This window comes from Lissotriton helveticus, chromosome 5_1 (genome assembly GCF_964261635.1).
Source record: "Lissotriton helveticus chromosome 5_1, aLisHel1.1, whole genome shotgun sequence".
In the NCBI taxonomy this organism is placed as follows: Eukaryota; Metazoa; Chordata; class Amphibia; order Caudata; family Salamandridae; genus Lissotriton; species Lissotriton helveticus.
In genome coordinates, this window is record NC_136065.1 from 1,717,224,217 (window position 1) to 1,717,249,703 (window position 25,487).

Genomic DNA, 25,487 nt, shown 5'->3' on the forward strand with positions numbered 1-25,487 from the left:
AAGTTTTCAATTTGAGAGCGTGCGACTCTTGGGACAATATTGCATGGAAATTGTGACAGACAATTTCAAGTTTGCAGGAGATTGTGGATAAAAAACAACAATAGAATTCACCAGAAAGACATGACCATATACTCCCATGGTTTAACAATAATATCTAAATTTAGTAAGTTATTTATAGCTATAATGTACACAGAGTTACTCAAAAGTCAAACATTCAAGCACGGCTATCTATTCCACAAAGACACACACATACAGGTTGGATTTGGCACGAGGGCAAGTGATGGTTCAGTACATAACATTTTATTAACAAGATATTTCAAAAAAATGAAATGCTCTGTCAATAAATAAATGCATAAAAACCGAACCAGTGACTCGCAACTCTGAGCTGTAAAGCCACGACAAGGCACCAACCGTTTTACAGGCCATTCACGCACCTTTCATACCTGATACAAACCAGACCATTGACACCATCCGGAAGGAAAAGCAACACATTACAACAATCACAATAAGGGACAAGGTACACCCTACTTCAGAAAGACAAATATTACTGCACAGCCATCTAATCCGCAAGCACACACACATACTGGTTGGATTTGGCACGAGGGTGAGTGATGATTCAGTACATACAATTGTATTCGCAAGTAATTTCACAAAAATGAAATACACTGCGTATAATTGAAAGTATGATAAACTGAACCACTGACTCACAGCTCGTGAGCTGTAAAGCCACGTCAAGGCACCAACCTCTTTACAGGCCATTCATACACCTTTCGTACGCGTGACACATACAAAACATTCACACCGCCAGCCGCGGACCCATCACATTTTAACACTCACACCAGCAGACAGCGCCATTCAAGGGCCCATCACTTTCACACGCCCACATTTCTGACATTGCAATTACACAAAATGATGGACTGCGTGGAGTGTCACTCAACTAGCAGTGTGTGTAGTGACCAACAGAAAGTAACTACTCACACACCGCCAGCCGAGCGCCAGTCCACCCACACCACCATCCAAGCACCAGACCATGCACACCGCCAGCCAAACACCACTCAGCGCACACCGACAGCCAAGTACCACTCCACACACACCACCAGCCAAGCACCACTCCACGCACACTGCAAGCCAAGCGCCACTCCACACACACCGCCAGCCAAGCACCACTCCGTGCACACACAGCCAAGTACCACTCCACGCACACCACCAGCCAAGCACCACTCCACACACACCACCAGCCAAGCGCCACTCCACAAACACAACACCAGCCAAGCACCACTCCGGGCACAGACAGCCAAGTACCACTCCACGCACACCATCCAGCAAAGTGCCACTCCACACACACCACCAGCCAAGCGCCACTCCACACACACCATCCAGCAAAGCGCCACTCCACACACATCACCAGCCAAGCACCACTCCGTGCACACACAGCCAAGTACCACTCCACGCACACCACCAGCCAAGCGCCACTCAGCACACACCACCAGCCAAGCGCCACTCCACAAACACAACACCAGCCAAGCACCACTCCGTGCACAGACAGCCAAGTACCACTCCACGCACACCATCCAGCAAAGCACCACTCCACACACACCACCAGCCAAGCACCACTCCACGCACAAAGGAAGCTAAGCGCCGCTCCACACTAACCGCCAGCCAAGCGCCACTCCACGCACACCACCATCCAAGCACCAGACCATGCACACCGCCAACCACACACCACTCAGCGCACACCGACAGCCAAGTACCACTCCACACACACCACCAGCCAAGCACCACTCCACGCACACCGCAAGCCAAGCGCAACTCCACACACACTGCCAGCCAAGCACCACTCCGTGCACAGACAGCCAAGTATCACTCCACGCACACCACCAGCCAAGCGCCACTCCACACACACCACCAGCCAAGCGCCACTCCACGCACACCACCAGCCAAGGACAAATCCAAACACAACACCATGTAAGCGCTAGAGCATGCACACCGCCAACCAAACACCAGACCACGCACACCGCCAGCCAAGCACCAGTCCACAGACACCGCCAGACAAGCACCAGTCCACAGACACCGGCAGCCAAGCGCCAAACCATGCACACCGTCAGACAATGGACACTACACGCAAACCAACATCATACTTTAGTTTTTTTTTTAAATAAAAGAAAAACAAAAACAAATTGCAAATTGATACAAATCTACTAACTCAACAACTACATCTAAAAAGACTACACAAATGCAAACTTTGAAACTGAACAATAAGTTTTAAAGAATAAAGACCAACCAGTTCACTTTACCACTCATTGATACTCCCAAAAATTATTTTGCGCGTGGTACAATCTAAAACAAGCAGGTACACACAGCCCGGGGTTTGAAGGGCAGTCGGGGCAGTACATACGAACCTCCTTCCGCAAACCTCTTCGCCAACAGACTCTACATCTCCGACTGGGAAAGTCTTTTGAGGTTGTAGGAGGAATTGTATCAGAAAAGTGGCGATCTTTCAATCTGGCAACATCCTCCACCACTCCAACTCTAGGAACACTTGCCTGTTCCACTAAAACAAGGCAGTCTATTACAGACTCCTGAAACTTTACAAAAGTCATCTTTGACTGGGGACAAGATTTCTGGAACACAACAAGAGCATTAAAGGTTGCCAAGTGGAAAAGATGGATAGCCAACTTCTTTTACCAAATGTAAGCCTTACGAAGAGCAGCATACGGTTCCAACCTCTGATCTACTCTGTCAATACCACCCATGTACTTATTGTAGTGCATTATGCACACAGGTTTGCGCACTTCTGCAACCTGACCCCAAACAGTCACCGGTTCAGTGCTTTCATCATGTATTGTAGTCAACATGTAGACATCTCTCCTGTCTTGAAACTTCACAGCTAGAAGCTCCTCACAACGCAATGCACTGCACTGTCCCCAAGCAAGCTTTCGACAAACAAGTTCTTTTGGGAATCCTTTACGGTTTGAGCGGATTGTGCCACTAGCAACAGTGTCCACTTTGGCCAATTCCCTGAACAACCGCACACCAGTGTAGAAGTTATCGACATACAAATGATGGCCTTTGTTAAAAAATCCACAACCAAGTTCCCACACAATTTTCTCAGTCACCCCAAAAGTCGACGGACAACCAGGGGGGTTAATCCTGGATTCCTTACCAGTGTACACCCTGAAATTAGAGACATATCCAGTCTCACTGTCACACAGCATATACAGTTTGATTCCATAGCGTGCCCTCTTACTAGGAATGTATTGCCGAAATACCAAGCGGCCCTTGAACAACAGCAAAGACTCATCCACTGCAATTTTTTCCCAGGATAAAAGATCACAGGAAATCGATCAACAAAATGATCAATGACAGGCCGAATCTTGAAAAGACGGTCACAATCAGGGTGATCTCGTGGCAAAGCAAGACTATTGTCAACAAAATGCATCATCCGAAGCAGAAGCAAATACCCATCACGACTCATGACTGCCGGAAATATAGCTGTTGCCATCAAGGGACTAGTAGACCAATATGAAGCCATTGATGGTTTCCTAAGCAAGCCCATCAAAAAAGTTAAACCCAAAAACTTTTTCATCTCCTCCAAATTTGTGGGAGTCCACCGGGTAGCTCTAGCGTGGGGCTTAAGGCTGGCACTGTTCACCCTCAAAAAAAATTCAGCATACAAATTAGTCTGCTCTACAATCTCTGCCAAAAACACATCATCCATAAACAACTTGAAAAAATCAATAGGCAAAAAGTTTTCAGTGTTCACCCTACACCCTGGAACACCAGTCAATTCAGGCAATGCCGGCTGCACCATGCCTGGTGCAACCCAGAGGTCAGAATTTTCAACGTCAAGTCTTGCAGCCGCAGGCTGCCACCCAGCTGCCTCTTGTCTCACTACACCAACTGGAAGTCTAGCAGCCCCAGGCTGCAGCCCAGATGTCTCTAGCCGCACTATTGGCACAGCAATGTCCTCCGCAACCACAGGCTCAGCAATGTCCTCCGCAACCACAGGCACATCATCCACACCAAAAGTAGCTTCATCAGCACTCAGAGTGTCTTTATCATCAGATGAAGCCATGTGTAGAGAAAACTCACTACCTGAATCTTCACGTCCCACCTCTGGCTCAGAATCATAGTCAGTCTCTGGGCCATGGTCAGAGGAAGAATCAAAAAGCATTCCAACAACTTGCTGAGCAGTAATCCGGCGGCTAGCCATTATCCTTACAAATAAAGGAGTCTGCACAAACAACTCAACAACCCCAACACTGTGCAAAGTAAGATAAAAAATGTAAGCCTTTTTCACAAAAATCTATATTTAGAAAAAATATACAATTCACTTACAAGACACAACTACACTCACCAGCACATACTCTGCAAAGACACAGCAAATAGGCAACGATATCCCACTAGAAAGAATAAAAAAAAACTTACATCTACAGAAGGACACATCAAAAACAAATGCAAAACATGTTTTACAATCACAAAAAACAGAAACCAAACATACTCGTATTACTACATACTTTGCAAAATAAACAATTACATTACAATTGAACAAAAAAGAGGTCTCTTACCAAACACATGCAACTACAGAAACAGCAGAACAACAGAACCACCAGTAACGGAACCGCACACTGCAACAATCTAAAGAGAAAAAAAAACAATACACATTAGAAGAAACAAAAATAACACACATTACAACAGGCTATGTCACAGGGTATGTCACAAATGGGGTGTCTGTCCCCAAGGGGGGAATATTATAAATCATTATAAATGTGGGGCCCCTGGAAGCAACCCTACGGAGGGCAGAGAGGCCAAATAAAAACACGGCAGAACATACTTTTGAAAACAAATGGGCCCAAGGAAGCAACCCTTGGCCAAGGGGTCGCTCCCTATAAAAAAAAAACCTGGAGTCTAGTGGGCTTTTCTATCCCCCCTGGGTCCAGAAACGGTAAAGAAAACAGCTGATCTGCCCCCAGCGGGGGCAGAACAGTCTACAATATGTATAATGCCCCCTGGAAGTGACCCTTGCCCAAGGGGTTGCTTCCTTTATAAATATAATAAAATCCCTGGTGTCTAGTGGGCTTTTCTACCCCCCCCCCCCCCGGGTCCAGATGCGGCCCAAAAAACGGCTGATCTGCCCCCAGGGGGGGCAGACAAGTCTAAAAAAAATTATGGGCCACTAGGAAGCGACCCTTCCCCAAGGGGTCGCTTCCTTTATAATTATAAACAAATCCCTGGTGTCTAGTGGGCTTTTATGCCCTCCCCTGGCTCCAGACGCGGCTCAAAAAATGGCTGGGCAGACAAGTCTACAAAAAAATTTGGGCCACTAGGAAGCGACCCTTCCCCAAGGGGTCGCTTCCTTTATAATTATAAACAAATCCCTGGTGTCTAGTGGGCTTTTCTGCCCCCCCCCCTGGGTGCAGATCGGCCAAAAAAATGGCCGATCTGCCCCAGAGGGGGCAGAAAAGTCTGAAAAATAATGTATCCCCCTAAGAAAGCGACCCTTGCCCAAGGGGTCGCTTCCTCTATAAATATATTTCAATCCCTAGTGTCTAGTGGGCTTTTCTGCCCCCCCGGTCCAGATGCGGCCCAAAAAACGGCCGATCTGCCCCAGGGGGGGCAGAAAAGTCTGAAAAATATTTTGGCCCAAAAATTGAAGCGACCCTTGCCCAAGGGGTTGCTTCCAGCACATGCACAAAAGCACAAACACAATCCCTGGTGTCTAGTGGGGCATTCCTGGTGCACGATCGCGATGCTGTGCCCTGCATAGGGACATCAGGGGAGAGGAAACACAGTTTCCTCCCCCCCCTATGCCTCAAGGCACCAAAAAAACGCCCCCCCGCCCCACCGGAGCAGCAAACACCAACCTGTCTGCTGGACGCGCTGGAATGAAATGGATTCCAGCGCTTCCTGATGACGTCGGCGCGCGCTGTGCGCGCTGACGTCACCAGGACGCGTGGGGGGGCCAGGGGGTGGCAGCGGACTGCCACCCCTGCTAAAATAACCAGGATCGATGCCCCAGGGGGGGGGGCTGTACTGATGACGGAGCGGTTCCGTCATCAGCACAGCCCAACCGATGCTGATGACGGAACTGCTCCGTCATCAGCATCGAAGGGGTTAAAGGTTAAATGCGCTCCCACGGACAGATGTCCACAGTTTATAGTTGTTTCTTCCTTCTAATTTTTGGGCTAATACCGATTAGGTACGTTCATCTATATGGCAGCCCCTACAAGATGACACATTAAGAGCCACTAAGCTGATGGAAGATCTGAAGACATAAAATGGGTTGTCTGATGAGCTCTATATTGCTGTATGAGTAGATGTCCATGTGGTTCTTGGCTAACTATGTTATATTGGTATTTATAGCGCGCACAACTACTCATGAGTATCCTGACTATGTCATTTCAAAGATTCTGAAGATGCATCAGTGTAATCCTCAGGTGATGTACACAATTTTCCAGACCATCTCTCAATGTAATGTGCAGCGTTCCGTTTGCTTTCTAGCCATATTAATATCAATGCATACATGAGTTTAAACTCTGATAGATGAGTAAGATTTCAATGCTCCTATGTGATGGGCACACTCAAACAGGAAAACCTGTTTTCAATGGGTTCATGGTAATTGGCGTAGGTTGTTAGTCATATGCCACCTACTGGCCCTCAACATTCAACCTCACTCTTTAGCAAGGGCTGAATGCTTTGCTGTTTTTTTTTACTTGATATTCTAAAAGTTAACTGCAGCTTCTAAATGAATCAGTCACAGCTTTCACATCTTTGACCAGTCAGTCTCCTGCGTTAATAGGCAGTGCAAGATGAATAATGACTGCCTTCGAAATATTCCATGATATATATTCTGATGGAGTGTTTTTTTTCAGTATGCTCAACATGAGAATTGGTCTAGTTGGTTGGTGGCTAAAGTTTGTGGGCTAAACCATATATACCATGCGTGTGCACCCGCACTGTGATTCCATGCTCTGTTTCCTAATGATGAGATCACATACAAGGGGTAAGAAAAGAGTGAGTGAACTGAGAATGGCATAAATTAATGAAGAGAAAGGGCTTCTTGTGATCCAAGACTTGTACTTAGTGTTGTGCCTTGACAACATCTTAATGCACAGAAAGAGAGGCCCTAACCCCTCAATCCCTTAAGCCCTCCACTGCTGTGTCATGAGAATCAGGGTTTTTACCTGTCCACTATGATGAAGTCCCCAAAGATGTGTTGAGTATTTAGTGGAGGTCGAACAGTAGGGCAGTGAAGCTCTCAGTCTGACAACACTGGATGCAAATACTGTTGTATTCTACCGTAATAGGTTTTTGGCACCTATGCCTTTTAATGTCGGTTTGAGGAGGCACACTGATGTTCATTAAATGTTGCACAAATTTAATAAATCTCTGTCCTAAGATTAGTTTTCCCGACAGGATATAGTTCATCGGTGAAATAATCTCCTTGCTTATTTTCTTTATTGCGTGCATTCTACTACCATCTCTTTTAGCTTGTGCACTTTGCTGTATTTGCCTTCGTGTTCTGTATTTAGCCACGTAGCATCTGGATATGCAGGAAGTGCTCTAATATCTTGCATTGTTCTTCAGTTCTTTAGACATTACTCAATAACATGATGCCAAGAACCAAGGCGGGCTGTCGGAAGAGGAAGCAGTGACCAGTCGCAAACACAGTTAGTGATCAGCAACAGATTAAACACACAGTGGCCCTGTGAAAATGGATAAAAAGTCAACCGTGAGGTGGGGGTCCCCAGTCATCATCTGTCAAAAAGTTCCAGATTAAGAAAAAGCTGGGGGGGGTATTAGCATTTAGTGTTGAATGATTGACCCCATAAGAATGTGGAGAGTTCTGCCTTCCTAGCTATGTCTGGAGCTAAGCATTATTCTGCAAGTAGGTTTTGAAGCTGGATGCAGTCCAGCAGTTGAAAACTGTCCTTGTTTCGTTCCATTATTGTGTTCATTTTGCTGTCCTTCTCTTTATAGTGTTTTGCTGTCTTTGCCTTCATGTCGTACTCAGTCGCTGTGAATGTGAATACACGATACAAACCTCTTGGCTTCTTCTTTTCTTCATGAAGTGCTGATATGCCATAAATCAAAGCGTGTGAGGCAGAGAGGAATGAATTAGGAGAACGTGTTGAACATCCAATTAAACTAGTAAAGGGCCTTCCATGAGGATAGCCGGGCAGAAAGCCTACGGTGTGGATAGCAGGAGCAGTACAAGGTGTAGCAGAAGCAGAAGTGATTTGTATCTTATTAATCTAATAGAGGACCAGAAGTGAGGATAGCTGGGGCGGAACGATGTAGCAAGAGCAGAATGTGAATACAAATTAACCTGAGCAATAACCAGCTGTGAGGAAAGGCTCTACATAGGTACTCTGGTGAGCATTGGATGAGGAAAAAGCAACCAATTTCGTTGTAAAGGTTTGAACGTTAAAGGCATATGCAAGATAAAGGTTTTCCCTGATCGCAGTCTTGGGGCCTAAAACTGCCATCCCCAGCTTTAAAAAAAAAAACCTGGTCCCAGTCCAAAGCCCCTAAACGAGGCAGCTCTTCAAGTCTAACGCGTGATGCAGGTTGTTTTTTGACATAAAGAGGAAGCAGTAGAGTCTCTTTGCTACTCTAACAATGCGCTTGCCACACATATGCCTTTGCCACCATTAGCACACATAGGCACTAAGCATGGGCGGATTTAGCGGATCTCGCGTACGCGAATTTGCGAATTCACGGATTCGCAATCCGCAAAATCCGCGAACTCTCGCGGATTTGCGGATTTTTATGTTTTTTGTGTTGGCGAGCGTTCGCGAGGATTTGTGGACCATTTCGCAATTGCGAACTTACTTTTCGTCTCGCAACGGCCGCGACTATGTTGTTTCTACGTCTGGTTTATCATCACAGGTTCACAGCACCCTCTGTTTCACCACTGCCACCCTCTGGTACACCCATGCCACCCTCTGGTACATCCTCACTGCCACCAATTAGGTTTGCTTATCACTGTAGATTATGGGGGTGAAAAAAAGCAAGCACACCTGCCCTTATTCAACGGCCATGAATTAATTTGGGGGTGATTAATGTGTCAGTAATTTTGAAACTTCCAGTCTGGCTGGCACCTGCTTCCTTCCTTATGTGTAATTTGCTTTCTGTTGCAGTGCAATTTTTTTTCACAGGACCTTTATGGTCTACTTGTAGCTATTCTATGAGCCTGCTGTTTGGGTCATAGCAGGGTCATAGAATAGTTGCAAATAGGCAACTGAACTCTGGAGGGGCCCCTCAGGAAGCACTAGAGTGAATGGTTACTAATGTTAAGTTTGAACTTTTGCACCTGCTCATTGCTTTCAAATCGTTTTTCTGCAATTTCGCGCGATTTGCGGGGCGCGAATCCGTGCGAGATCGATTTCGGAAGCCGCGAATGCGTGCGAATACACTATTTTTTTTGCGGCATGTATGTTCGCGTGATTTTTTGCATGTTCGCAAGGCGCTTGTAGCGATACGTTTGCGAAGTTACCCTAGCGGTCGTACACGGGCGCCGCCATTTTGTTTGCGTGACGTAATTCCGTTTCCGGCTGCTATGTGTAATCTCACAAAGTGTGCTGCTCGCTAGTACAATTTCGCGGTCGTGAATGGGCGCGGCCATCTTGTTTCTCATTCATTGCTATGGTTCTGGGCATGCTTTCTGTATCCTCTCTGAATCTCTGCCATCCTTTGCTTGTTTGAAGTTTATTTTATCTATTTTACTTATTATCTATCCCTCTATTTTTCTAGCTCTATATTTTTGTGTTTTCTGCTACTTTTTGTTAATTTTAAACTACTTTTTTAAACTCTTTTCTTTTCTTCTTCCCTATTCTATTTCTTCTTTATTATTTAACTTCATTTCTGCCCAGACCATGGTAAAGGGAGCCGGGAAGCACCCTGAGAAGGGGAAGGGAAGGGTCCCGCACCCCATGCCCGGCTCCCGTGCGGGCGTTTGATTTTTAGTGCGGAGGAGGTGGCCGCACTAATATTCCACGTCCAGCGCCCCCTCCCCAAGACCATCATGGGAGGCGGCAAGATCGCAACCGGCTATGGCATCCGGGAGCGCCGGAAGCGGTGGGAGGTGGTGTGCCGGGCCATGTTTAAACTCTCTGGGGTCCGGCGCACCTATAACCAGGCCACCCACCGCTGGACGGACGTCATGGACCGGGAACGCGACTTGCTGGACGCGCTCGGCGTAGAGGTCCCCGGGCTTGGTGAGTAGTAGTAGCTATTTCTAGCTATTTCATCACTACTGTGTTTTATCCGGCTCTGTTATTTGCAAATCTTTGTTCTTTACCAAGAGCAATAATGCTGCCGATTACATTGTAGGTAAATTATATTTCAAAATCTTCTATGCATTTCAGGTGCACTGCTCTCCTTCTCAGTAGCCTTGCTACTATGCTTATTTGTTTTGTATTTTGTGTTCATTTCATTGGCCTGAGAAATTATGTATGAGTGTAGTGTAAAGAACTGCGTAATGCTAGACACTAAGGGTCATATTTTCAATTACCGGCGCATCCCTGCAAAGTAGCAGGGATGCGGCAGTAATTGTGCGCCATGCCACCACCACCACCCATGGGCCCAAAACGTCACAGAAGCCTTACGCATCTGTGCCGTAAAGGCGGCGCATTGCTGGAGTTGCGTGCCAACGATGGCGCAGCTCCAGCAATGCTCTGGGGTGCCCTATCTCCCCAATGCTGCATCAAGCCGTACGTCGGCTTCAAGCAGGCGCAGTGTTTCAGTCACGCATCATTGTCCTAAAAGTGACTGATTGACATCTTGTAGATTTCTCTCAGCCACTTTTAGGATTCGTTCCTGCGCAGGAACGCCCTCCCTTGCGCCGGAACGCCCCCTGATGGCGCAGGGCTTTACAACGTGATGCATCTCCCATATGCGTCATTTTCTTTTTCATATACGCCGCACCATGGCGCCTCTTTTGTTCTGCCGCTGCGTCACAAAAGTCACGCAACAATGGAGGAAAATGAGCCGCAAGGGACTTCTAAATCAGCCCCAACAGACTGAAGTCCAGTACTTCCTTTAGTCACATGGCTATCAGAAGAAATAGTGGTGGTGGTCGGTGGATTGATAGTTTGAGTATTCACTGATCTGCAAGCACGATGGACTTTGTCTGTCACTTCGCGTGCTGCGGAATGCTGCCTACCAGGCCTAGGCAAACCTTTTTAGTAGCCTGTTTAGTGAGTTACATAGGAACTTTCAAAGTCAACGGTCCGCAAATCAGGCAATACGAATAACGTAGTATACCACATGAGATTGGTCAATATATCCCGTGAGATAGTTGTCTATCTATTTGCTATTTCTCCAAAATATTTTGTTATTGTTCTTTTGAAATGTTTGATTTGGTTGACAAATCTCATCCATGTTTTCTGGTCTTTCTTTCTTTCATGTTGTACATCAGCTCCCCACAAGGGCAAGAGGACACAGGAGGAGGGTGCTGTTCAGGAGGATGCAGGCCAGGATCGGGCAGGCGAGGGCTCCTTTGCTGGCCCCAGTAAGTTTTAATTTTAATATAGAGTACCTATTTTTTCCTAGCGTTCCTCATTCGTTTTTTTCTAAATCGTCTTTGATCTTCTTGTAGACTGGATCTAAATTCTTATCCTGCCTCGACTATGACTCCCTGTGGTATTACTAGATTATTCTTATTAGTCAGTCTGTGTAGCTAACTAAGATTGCACATTTGGCAATTCCATTGGACTCCCATTCTAGTCAGCAATAGCTCTATGCACTGAGTGCAGTCCTCTGGGATTGTCCATAATGACTTTTCAAGTCTTCTAAATGTTTATGCTTTGACAATTGCCAACAATAAAAAGGTGAATGACCACCAAGAAAGAATAAGATACTACTTTACTTTTGGTTTGGATTGGAGGACAATCCATTCTACTACTGTTGCAACGACAAATCTGTACAAACCGAACTATGAACACTAAATAGTGCATTGTTTATCAATTATAATAGGCGCAGGTAGACTTTCTTTCCACATACCTCAGTGATATCAGACTTTGAAGAACCCCCAATCTCCTTACTGACTAGATAGTGTGGCAGAGTCATTTAGCTCCCAAAGTCACCGATGATTGATCCCCAATGATGATTAGATTATCCAACGCAGGACAAGAGTACGGAGTCACAGTCAAGAAGTGTCAGAGGCACTCATGCTTGCAAAAATTCCAAAACCTTTATCTCATCCACTCTAGTCTGGAGGACCAAAAACCACAGAGTCTATTTAAGTTTAAAAGCTTTATTAAAACTAAACACATTTATTAAAATCAACTTTGTCATAAAAGTAAACGTTTAACTGAAAATGGAAAAGTGCTTAGTGCTAACGATTAATTGGACACATTTCTTGTGGTCGAGCTGAGCTCTCACCTGGTTTGAACTTGAGCTTGACCCTGATCGTGTTCTTAGAAGTCAAGCTTCTGTTAGGAGAAAAGGTGGTGTGTGTTAAAAATAAAAAGCAAGCATTCATCAGTTGTGCCAAAAAGTGCTGCAAGACAACAGCCTTCCCTGGAAAAAGGGACATTTTTACTTTAGAGTATACAGTTACAAATTATTACATTGTATTTCGTTTTTTTAACATTTCTTTATTCCTCCTAGACCAAATATTATATAGTATTGAGTGGTGTATTTCTAACATTCTTAAATGTACTTTGTAGGTGTAACATCTGGTGGCGGGGCCAGCGCGGAGGTGGTGTTGTTGGACGAGGACTCTGGGGAGGATGCGGTGCAAGTGCCGGACGTTCCTGTGAGGGTTCACACGGTGGTGGCGGGAAGAGGTAAGCTATATATTCCTTACTTATTGAGATTGAAGACTGCATAGTGTGCCTTCTGCACGGGTGTATTATAAATCAACCAGGTAGTATCCTCCTCTAAATGTACTTCGACTTAGCTGTGAAGTTTTTGGTGAGAAGAATACCAATAAGATCTTAGATGAACTTGATGGATGGGATGATCGAAAAGCGAAAGAAGGGTGTAAGTAAGTGTGGAAGGACGAGAAATTTTATGATGGCTGGCAAAGAAGAATGATATGTGTTTGCTTGGTCCCCGAGGTGGCTGGGAAGGAAAGAAAATGGTATGGTGCATGGCTGGGTGAATGATGAAGCAAGGATGGGTGGAAGGGGAACAGCCTGGGTGGGTGAAACAGAAAATGTATGTGTGCATATACTTTGAATGGATGGATGCCTGGATCATGGTATTATCTGACTCTTAGATAGCATATGTGTATTTAGAGAGAGTAGACGGTCACTGGATGAACTAAGTGTTACCTTGAAGAGCATGTAACACCGCACCCGCACGTCCGTTCCAGTGTAGGAAAGGCAAGGAAAAGAAGTTGTAATTTTGTCCAAATACTACCATGAATAGTAGCAGTAGTTTGTATTGCAACTGCAAGCACAGCATATATCCGGTTATTACGGTGGACACTCCCTACCTCTCTTAATAACTTTAGTTTAGTAGTAGTACGTCATTCATGTGTGGGTGTATCACTGTTCACTCAATAATAAGCAAAGCACCTAAAGTCATCCCATATATCATCAAATACATCCCATGTGAAGTGATAGATAATCAAATTATTTAGCTTCTTCATTTTCCTTTTCTAGTACTCATTTGCACTGTAGGGTGAAAGGTAAATTAATTAAGCAGTAGCCCTTGTAACAGAGTATTCTCAGTGCCACCCGTAATAGAAAAGTAATAGCTTCACCACCTGCATGTACTGGACCGGTACAGTAAAGCAAGTCTGTCTCACTCATCATGGTGTGCGTCTGTTTTTCTCGGGTGCAAGTTCACTGCGCTGGCATTCTGCCGGCTTGCATAAGATAACGTACCAATTTTCCTAAACAAGAGAGAAGAAGAAGAATAAGACTGGTGTACTGTCATAGTCGACTGTAATGGAAGTCCATAGTGGTTGTAGAATTTCTCATTAAACTCCCACTAATTAAGCATGGGCGGATCTAGCGGATCTCGCGTACGCGAACTTGCGGATTTACGGATTCGCAATCCGCGAAGATCCGCGAACTCTAGCGGATTTGCGGATTTTCCCGTTTTTTGTGTTGGCGCGCGTTCGCGCCGATTTTGGGACAAGTTCGCAATTGCGAACTTACTTTTCGGCTCGCAACGGCCGCGACTATGTTGTTTCTACGTCTGGTTTATCATCACAGGTTCACAGCACCCTCTGTTTCACCACTGCCACCCTCTGGGACACCCATGCCACCCTCTGGTACATCCTCACTGCCACCCAATAGGTTTATTTATCACTGTAGATTATGGTGGTTGAAAAAAGCAAGCACACCTGCCCTTCTTCAACTGCCATCAATTAATTTGTGTTTCATTAATGTGTCAGTAATTTTGAAAGTTCCAGTCTGGCTGGCACCTGCTTCCTTCCTTATCTGTAATTTGCTTTTTGTTGCAGTGAAATTTTTTTTTCACAGGACCTTTATGGTGTACTTGTAGCTATTCTATGAGCCTGCTGTTTGGGTCATAGCAGGGTCATAGAATAGTTGCAAACTCTGGAGGGGCCCATCAGGAAGCACTACCTTGAATGTTACTAATGTTAAGTTTGAACTTTTGCACCTGCTCATTGCTTTCAGTTTAGCTAAAATCGTTTTTTTCTGCAATTTCGCGCGTTTTTTGGGGCGCGAATCCGTGCGAGATCGATTTCGGAAGCCGCGAATACGTGCGAATACAAAATTGTTTTTTTTGCGACGTGTATGTTCGCGTGATCTTGCGCGTGTTCGTGAGGCGCTTCTAGCTATACGTTTGCCAAGTTACCCTATCGGTCGTACACGGGCGCGGCCATCTTGTTGGCGTGACGTAATTCCGTTTCCGCCCGCTATGTGTAATCTCGCAAAGTGTGCTGCTCGCTAGTACAATTTCACGCGTACTCGCAAGGAAAATCTCGCGCGAACTTACCCACGCGGTCGTGAACGGGCGCGGCCATCTTGTTTCTCATTCATTGCTATGGTTCTGGGCATGCTTTCTCTATCCTCTCTCAATCTCTGCCATCCTTTGCTTGTTTGAAGTTTTTTTGATCTAATTTTACTTATTATCTATCCCTCTATTTTTCTAGCTCTATATTTTTGTGTTTTCTGCAGCTTTTAGTTACTTTTAAACTACTTTTTTAAACTCTTTTCTTTTCTTCTTCACTATTCTATTTCTTGTTTATCATTTAACTCTATTTCTGCCCAGACCATGGTAAAGGGAGCCGGGAAGCACCCTGAGAAGGGGAAGGGTCCCGCACCCCGTGCCCGGCTCCCGTGCGGGCGTTTAAGGGGGGAGCAAGTGGTCCCGAGGGAGATCTTCAGCGCGGAGGAAGTGGCGGCACTGATCTTCCACGTCCAGCGCCGCCTCCCCAAGACGATCCTGGGAGGCGGCAAGATCGCGACTGGCTATGGCATCCGGGAGCGTCGCAAGCGGTGGGAGATGGTGTGCCGGGCCATGTACAAGATCTCTGGGGTCCGGCGCACATATAACCAGGCCACCCACCGCTGGACCGATGTCATGGACCGGGAGCGGGACTTGCTGGACGCGCTCGGCGTAGAGGTCCCCGGGCTTGGTGAGTAGTAGTAGTAGTACATTTACTACTCTGTTTTATCCTGCTCTGTTATTTGCAAATCTTTGTTCTTTACCAAGAGCAATAATGCTGCCGATTACATTGAGGTAAATTATATTTCAAAATCTTCTATGCATTTCAGGTGCACTGCTCTCCTTCTCAGTAGCCTTGCTTGCTACTATGCTTCTTTGTTTTGTATGTTGTGTTCAGAAGCATTTCATTGGCCTGAGAAATTATGTATGAGTGTAGTGTAAAGAAAAGAACTGCGTAATGCTAGACAGTAAGGGTCATATTTTCAATTACCGGCGCATCCCTGCAAAGTACCAGGGATGCGGCAGTAATTGTGTGCCATGCCACCACCACCCATTGGCCCAAAACGTCACAGAAGCCTTACGCATCTGTGCCGTAAAGGCAGCGCATTGCTGGAGTGGCGTGCCAACGATGGCGCAGCTCCAGCAATGCTCTGGGGTACCCTATCTCCCCAATGCTGCATCAAGCCGTACGTCGGCTTCAAGCGCGCAGGGTTTGAGTCATGCATCATTGTCCTAAAAGTGACTGATTGACATCTTGTAGATTTCCCTCAGCCACTTTTAGGATTCGTTCCTGCGCAGGTACGCCTTCCCTTGCGCCGGAACGCCCCCTGATGGCGCAGGGCTTTACAACGTGATGCATCGCCCATATGCCCATATGTGTTTTTTTTTAATATATACGCCGCACCAACACCATGGTGAGTCTTTTGTTCTGCCGCTGCGTCACAAAAGGCACGCAACAATGGAGGAAAATGAGCCGCAACTTCCGCAAGGGACTTCTAAATCAGCCCCAACAGACTGAAGTCCAGTCCTTCCTTTAGACACATGGCTATAAGAAGAAATAGTGGCGGTGGTGGCGGGTGGATTGATAGTTTGAGTATTCACTGATCTGCAAGCAGGATGGACTTTGTCTGTCACTTCGCGTGCTGCGCACTGCTGCCTGCAGTGCCAGGCCTAGGCAAACCTCTTTAGTAGTCTGTTTATTGAGTTACATAGGAACTTTCTAAGTCAACGTTCCGCAAATCAGGCAATACGAATAACATAGTATACCACATGAGATAGATCCCGTGGAATAGTGGTCTATCTATTTGCTATTTTTCCAAAATATTTTGTTATTGTTCTTTTGAAATGTTTGATTTGGTTGAAAAATCTCATCCATGTTTTCTGGTTTTTCTTTCTTCCATGTTGTACATCAGCTCCCCCCAAGGGCAAGAGGACACAGGAGGAGGGTGCTGAGGATGCAGGCCAGGATCGGGCAGGCGAGGGCTCCTTTGCTGGCCCCAGTAAGTTTACATTTTAATAAACAGTACCTAATTTTTTCCTAGCCTTCCTCATTCGATTTTTTCTAAATCGTCTTTGATCTTCTTGTAGACTGGATATAAATTCTTATCCTGCCTCGAATATGACTCCCTGTGGTATTACTAGACTATTCTTATTAGTCTGTCTGTGTAGCTAACTAAGATTGGACATTTGGCAATTCCATTGGACTCCCATTATATTCAGCAATACCTCTATGCACTGTCTCCTTACTGACTAGATAGTGTGGCAGAGTCATTCAGCTCCCGAAGTCACCGATTATAGATCCCCAATGATCTCTAGATTATCGTACGCAGGACAAGAGAGTAGTACGGAGTCACAGCACAGTCAAGAAGTGTCAGAGGCACTCATGCTTGCAAAAATTCCAAAACCTTTAGCTCATCCACTCTAGTCTAGAGGAACAAAAACCACAGAGTCTATTTAAGTTTAAAAGCTTTATTAAAAGTAAACACATTTATTAAAATCTACTTTGTCATAAAACTATTTAACTGAAAACGGAAAAGTGGTTAGTGCTGACGATTAATTGGACACATTTCTTGTGGTCGAGCCGAGCTCTCACCTTGTTTGAACTTGATCCTGGTCGTGTTCTTAGGAGTCAAGCTTCTGTCTGTTAGGAGAAAAAGTGGTGCGTGTTAAAAATCAAAAGCAAGCATTCATCAGTTGTGCATAAAAGTGCAGCAAGACAACAGCCTTCCCTGGAAAATGGGACATTTTTACTATGGAGTAGACAGTCACAAATTATTACATTGTATTCTGTTTTTTTAACATTTCTCCTAGACCAAATATTATATAGTAGTGAGTGGTGTATTCTAACATTCTTAAATGTACTTTGTAGGTGTAACATCTGGTGACGGGGCCAGCGCGGAGGTGGCTGTGTTGGGCGAGGACTCGGAGGCCTCTGGGGAGGAGGCGGTGCAAGAGCCGGCGGACGGTCCTGTGGGGGATCAAACGGTGGTGGCGGAAACAGGTAAGCTATATATTCCTTACTTATTGAGATTGAAGACTGCATAGTGTGCTTTCTGCACGGGTGTATTACAAATCAACCAGGTAGTAGCCTCCTCGAAATGTACTCCGACTTAGCTGTGAAGTTTTTGTTGAGAAGAATCCCAATAAGTTCTTAGACGAACGTGATGGATGGGATGAACGAAAAGCGAAAGAAGGGTGTAAGTAAGTGGGACGCGAACTTGTATGATGGCTGGCAAAGAAGAACGATATGTGTTTGCTTGGCCCCCGAGGTGGCTGGGAAGGAAAGAATATGGTATGGTGCATGGCTGGGTCAATGATGAAGCAAGGATGGGTGGAAGGACAGCAGCCTGGGTGGGTGAAACAGAAACTGTATGTGTGCGTATACTTTGACTGAATGGATGCCTGGAGCATGGTATTCTCTGACTCTTAGATAGCACATGTGTATCTAGAGAGAGTAGATGGTCGCCAGGTGAAGTAAGTGTTACCTTGAAGAGCATGTACCACCGCACCCGCACGTCCGTTCCAGTGCAGGGAAGGCAAGGAAAAGAAATCGTAAATGTGTCCAATACTACCATGAATAGTAGCAGTACTTTGTATTGCGTTTGCAATCACAGCATATATCTGGTTATTACGGTGGACACTCCGTACCTCTCTTAATAACTTTAGTTTACTTGTAGTACGTCATTCATGTGTGGGTGTATCACTGTTCACTCAATATTAAGCAAAGCACCTAAAGTCATCTCATCTGTCATTAAATACGTCCCATGTGAAGTGATAGATAATCAAATTAGTTAGCTTCTTCATTTTCCTTTTCTAGTACTCATTTGCACTGTAGGGTGAAAGGTAAATTAATTAAGCAGTAGCCCTTGTAACAGAGTATTCTCAGTGCCACCCGTAATAGAAAAGTAATAGCTTCACCACCTGCATGTACTGGACCGGTACAGTAACGCAAGTCTGTCTCACTCATCATGGTGTGCAACTTTTTTTCTCGGGTGCAAGTTCACTGTGCTGTCCATGTCATTCTGCCGGCTTGCATAAGATAACTTACCAATTTCCCTAAACAAGAGAGAAGAAGAAGAATAAGACTGGTGTACTGTCATAGTCGACTGTAATGGAAGTCCATAGTGGTCGTAGAATTTGTTCATTAAACTACCACTAATGTTAGAGCAAGGATGCAGAAGTGGGAGGTTACATAGATACTGTCCTCAATAGTTATGTACTGTGCTTTCAATTTGCTACTTGTACTCTGTGACCCAACTTTCGGCTCAATCACTTTGTGTTATTAATAAGGAGCATTGGTTACAGACTATGTCTTTCTTTCTTCATATAGTTGCTCCTTCCAAATCAACAACAAGGAGGGAGCAGGCTAGATTGGCCCGGCAACGGAGGCTGGAGGCCACTGTCGCCGAATATCGGCGGCTGGTGGCCCTGGAGGAGGAGGAGGACACGCAGTCGAGCGGGGCAACAACGACATCCTCGACTGTGACCACTGCATCCTCCTCCGTGACTAAGCCAGCGGGACCGAGCCGGGCTAAGAAAGACGACCGCCACCGCCAAGCAACCGAAATACCAGCTGCCCCCCACAGGAGCTGCAAGGACCGCCAACGCCGCCTACGAGTCCGCATGTCCAACCTGGAGCAGGAGGTCCTAAGGTATAAGAACTTGGTTAAGGGCCTCCGCTCCGAGCTTGCCACCCTCCGCAAGGAGTATGATGCCCATGCCGCATCATGCACCAGCACCAGCACCCTCCAGTAGTGGTGTGTCCCTTGCCCTTTTTTTATAGACTTTTGGGGGGTGGGATTTGGGAGTTGGGATCGTTTTGGGACGTTTCAAAGACAATCGTTGGGGTTAGGGTGGGTGAGGGAGATTATTTTGTTAGGGCTAAATAAATATATTTTTAAACTTTATCTGACCATACCTGTTTTTTACTGCTTTTCAGTCTGGTGGGTGGGGGGCGGGGGTCTAACAGTAACTTTGTTTTCCTGAACAGTCGTAGGACTTTAGTAGTACAACCGTCAATCTCTTGTCTACTCCGAAATAATACTCCATTATACTACCTCCCACCAAACGCTTATCTTACCTGTAATTTGTGTTAGAAATTAGGGCTAGGCCCAGGGCTGGCTCCAGGTGAAATGGGGATTAACGTTGTCAATCCTGGGCGGGTGACATTTCCTCATTGCGGTGGTACTAGTGGTGTGACACAGTGGCAGTTGCATGCCTATGGAAAAAAAGAAAACGAAACCTTGTTTGTCCTCCTTACTGTAGCATTACAACGGTTATGGTACGATCGAGAAAATAGCAGGTGACAGTACACTAGAACAGTGCCATAATGTAGCCTAACAAATGGTAAAGTATTTGCTTGCAAGTATAACTAGTACTTGCGTTGAATTTATTTGACATTGGCTACTACTACTAGCAGATATAGTACTGAAGCTGAGTAAGTCTAGAAGATATCCTCGTATTCCTTCACCAGCCTGTTGCTATGACCTTATCCTCCCCAGCAAGTGTGTGGAATTATTGATGTCATTTTAGTCAGACATCAAGCAAAACAACACAGCCCGGGGGAAGAGGGTTAGGGTTTGTAAAATGGATGGGAATGGGGGTTTCTTTTTGGGTAGGTTTTGTTGAGAGAAGAAAAAAAAAGCAGAGCATGGACAAACAATAATTGAAGATACAGACAATCTTTGGTTACAAACTAAAGGTAAGCACATGCAGTCACACTCATAGAATAAAAGACAACAATGGATACTGTATCTGTATTGCGTATGTTGTTGGAGTTGTCCTGTTGAATTTGGTAAGTAAGTTGCATGCAGCAAACAATTCCTCTTATTGGCGGCACTCCTCCATTCCAGCTGACGCTTCGTCCATCAATGTGGTGACCACTGACAGAAGACACCCTGTCCACTGCCTGCCTGGCGGATGTTGACTGAAACCCGGCCTGTAATTATTGAACGGAAAACAGGAAGTGCTATTACAATACCACTGATAAATAAATAAAAGGTATGTACGCTGTGTGGTTCAAAAAGTGACACTTTGATTTCCCTAATAGACAGTACAATATTTTTGAAATTGCGTGCTCTGTCTGAGTCACCTTTTTAAGGATCAATAAGTATGGCCAAAATATTATAGCGGATCTTTCCCCTCAAGGTAGGTGTACTACTGTGTTTTAGAACAAAATTTGACCTTCCCAGCAATGCTCCCACCAAGACCCTTACTAAAGCCAGTCGCAAAAATGTAGAAGAACCCCAATCATATCTCCAAAAACGATGCCTAGCAGAAAAATGGTTACAAAACGTACTTTGAAAGTAACAGTAGGCCCAAATACAGACCGTGGAATGTATTCAAACCACTTGCAAGCAAGCAAAAGTATCCATAGCCAGCATCGCTCCAACAGTGCTCTACAACAACAGAACTGCGTTGCAATAGAACCCCCCGAAACACATGCAATCCTGCTGCTAGGGCTAACCCTAACGAACCCTAACTTACAAAACGTGCCAAAACTGGTGTTTCCTTATGGATTTTGTCCAACAAACTTCTAGCCGGTATTAGACCTTCCCAGGAATGCCCCAGGCAAGACCCGCCAACCCACCCGCAAAAAAACACCCGACACAACACCCCCAAACAGCGAAAAAGCTAAATCTCATACTTACAATGTCTCTCGGCCTTCGGTCCAAACGCGGCGCTGTGCAGCTAGGTCATCATCATCATCAATCATCATAACTCCTGTTTTCCACCACGGATTTCCTGAAAAGCAAATGCAATCAAGATTAGACTGTCGCAGCAGTGCTTCGACAGAGACCCCGGCCGCAACCCACCCACGAACAGCAGGAAGCCCCCCAAAACGCTACATTGAGCAAGATGTCAGAAGAAATAGCAAAAAAAAGGCTGTTCCTTATGGATTTTGTCCAAAACACTTCTATCCGGTATTAGACCTTCCCCGGAATGCCCCAGGCAAGACCCGCCAACCCACCCGCAAAAAAACACCCGACAACACCCCCAAACAGCGAAAAAGCTAAATCTCATACTTACAATGTCTCTCGGCCTTCGGTCCAAACGCGGCGCTGTGCAGCTAGGTCATCTTCATCATCAATCATCATAACTCCTGTTTTCCACCACGGATTTGCTGAAAAGCAAATGAAATCAAGATTAGACTGTCGCAGCAGTGCTTCGACAGAGACCCCGGCCGCAACCCACCCACGAACAGCAGGAAGCCCCCCAAAACGCTACATTGAGCAAGATGTCAGAAGAAATAGCAAAAAAAAGGCTGTTCCTTATGGATTTTGTCCAAAACACTTCTATCCGGTATTAGACCTTCCCAGGAATGCCCCAGGCAAGACCCGCCAACCCACCCGCAAAAAAACACCCGACAACACCCCCAAACAGCGAAAAAGCTAAATCTCATACTTACAATGTCTCTCGGCCTTCGGTCCAAACGCGGCGCTGTGCAGCTAGGTCATCATCATCATCAATCATCATAACTCCTGTTTTCCACCACGGATTTCCTGAAAAGCAAATGCAATCAAGATTAGACTGTCGCAGCAGTGCTTCGACAGAGACCCCGGCCGCAACCCACCCACGAACAGCAGGAAGCCCCCCAAAACGCTACATTGAGCAAGATGTCAGAAGAAATAGCAAAAAAAAGGCTGTTCCTTATGGATTTTGTCCAAAACACTTCTATCCGGTATTAGACCTTCCCAGGAATGCCCCAGGCAAGACCCGCCAACCCACCCGCAAAAAACGACCCGACAACACCCCCAAACAGCGAAAAAGCTAAATCTCATACTTACAATATCTCTCGGCCTTCGTTCCAAATGCGGCGCTGTTCAGCTAGGTCATCATCATCAATCATCATAACTCCTGTTTTCCACCACGGATTTCCTGAAAAGCAAATGCAATCAAGATTAGACTGTCGCAGCAGTGCTTCGACAGACACCAAAAATTACCCACAAACACCCGGAACCCCGCCAAAGAGCACCTCAAAGGCAAGCAAGTCAGCAAAAACGGCAAGAAATTTCCACCTCATATTTGGTCCAAAACACTTTTGTCCATTATTAGAGCTTCACAGCAATGGGCCCAAATCCGTCAACTCACCCGCAAAGAAGTACAACACCCCCACAAGTGCTGAGTCTTTCTTCATTGGGCGTAATCCAGCACTCTGCTTGGAGGGAAATCGCAGTCTGGAGGAGGAGGATAGAGGAGCATGTTCTTCAGAACTTGTGAACCTGAGGAATGTAGACTGCGGCACCTTCAAATCAATAAGCAAACAAGTGAAGACAGTTCTGATGATGGTCTTGTTTTTGGGATTAGGTGATTAAAGTTTGAATTAAATTAACTGTGCAAAACAAAGAAAGAGAGACACAAAGCACACAGGAATAAAAGTGAATAAGGACGAAAAAGAAAGTTCTTGATTGATTGTCTCATTTTCAGGGCTCGGTGTCAGGGAATAAGAACAAGATTTCGTCATCATACTCTGCGAATTCAGGCTGGATGAGGTCAGTGCCACCGAACAGAGAAAAAATCCCCTCATCTACGTTGCTGTCCTCCTCGTCTTCATGCGGCGTGCTTTCTCGTACTTTGTAATCTGGTGGTATGAGGTGCTGATTCATCTTGATCATTGTCAGCCGCTCCACATTTTTGGGCGAGAGGCGGCTCCGTTTGGGAGTTACAATGCCACCAGCAGCACTGAAAACACGTTCAGAAGACACACTTGCGAGTGGGCAAGACAAATAGTTTATAGCCAGGTTGAAGAGCTGTGGCCACAATTGTTTTTTGCCATGCCAATACTGCAATGGCTCATCATTAAGGAAGACCTCTGTTGAGTCATTCAGATAGTCCTGCACCATCGACTCAAGGTCATCAACTGTTCCTCCACTTTGCTTACTTTTTGCTGTGCCTGTGACATTTTTTCGAGAACCATACCCCATCAAACTTAGCCAATCCTCCTCCGCAGCCACTGTTAGTGTTGTCATTGTGTGTGGTGCAGATGATCCAGTTGCCGGTGTCTTTAACGGCTGAGAGGTCACTTGTGCCCCAGCCACAGGTGCAGAAGTGGATTCTTGTGACTGCGGATGGCCTGCTGATGCTGATGCTGATGTACTGGCTTCTCCTTCAATAACCTGCCGTTCTTTTTCAAACCTCTTGGCTGACCAGGCTAACCAATGTTTGTACTTTTGAACATCTGCATCAGCAAAAGGAAAGAATGCTTCGCCTGCCAGCGCCTTTTTGTAGCGTGGATCCAGAATAGTAGCACAAATGTAATGCTGATCTGACGTGATGTTTTGAAGACGTTCATCACCACGTAGGCGATCTAATAATTTCTCAGACAAAATGAAATGGTTTTTTTTTTTTTCATCTTTTTCAAACTCAGAAGACACCGCCATCAGTTGGTGCTCCAGCATGCACAACAATGGGATAGCTTTTCCCAAATTACAGTCCTCCTGGCTGACTGCACGCGTGAAGAACTCAAAAGGACGAAGCATGTCTGTCAGGCTTTTAACTATGTCCCATTGCGCCGCACTCATCCGCAGGTCCTCCTTCTGAGATGTAGCCTCTGTGAAGAAATAGTGATCGAGTACCGTATACTGCTCATACAGACGCTCAAGCATGTAGAAGGTTGAGTTCCAAGGTGTTGCCACCTCCTGGATGAGTGCTTTCACTAGCATTCTACGTTGAAGTAGCAGTCTCCGCAGATGCTTCCGGGCCTTAAAAGAATGGCTGAAATGGTTGCACATTTTGCGGCAGGTGGCCATTACCTCGAACGCTGGACTCTGTTTATCACTCAAGAATTTTTGAACTACCAGGTTGATACAGTGCGCCAAACACGGCACTCTAACATGGTCACCCATGAACATGGCCTTAACTACATTGGCGCCATTATCCGTGGAAACATAACCAATCTTGCGTTTTAGGGGGGATAGCATTGTCAAGACCTTTTTGTTAAACTCTTCCAAAAGGTTTTCTGCTGTGTGACTTTTCTCCAAGCCAAACATGGCTAGTGTTGCATGTTTCCGAGCAGCTTTGAAAACTTGGTCCGGGTCAACACCTGCGTTTAGCTTTGCTTTAACACCTGAAAAAGAGACCCAGTGTGCAGTGATGCACATGTAATCATCGCCTGGGCCACTGGTCCACATGTCTGTTGTCAGATGTATTGTGTGAACAGCACTCTTCTGCAAAGCTGCCCCAATCGCCTGCAGTACATCTTCATGTAGTGCTGGAACCGCAACTCTGGCAAAATAGAACCGGCTCGGAACCTTCCATTTAGGGCAGAGCGTTGCCACTAATTCAAGAAAACCTACCGCTTCTACAAAAGAAAAAGGTAGAAGGTCCACAGCTAGCATTTTAGCCAGCTTAGTGTTATACAGACGCGTCAGTGGGTGGTTGCGTTCATATGGCACGTCTGAAGTAAGCATTGTTCTAATGTTGCCCTGGACCAAGCATTTACGGGCTGATAATGACTTCGTTGACCCAATTTTGCTCGCTGGTGAACTTTTGTGCGTTGGTGTCTCACTCGCTCCAACACTCTTAGTGTGCCTCACATTGGGTGTGCTGCTGACAGGGGTACTGGGTGTAAGGGAAGTCTTTGACACGTCTTCTTCCTCCTCGTCATCATC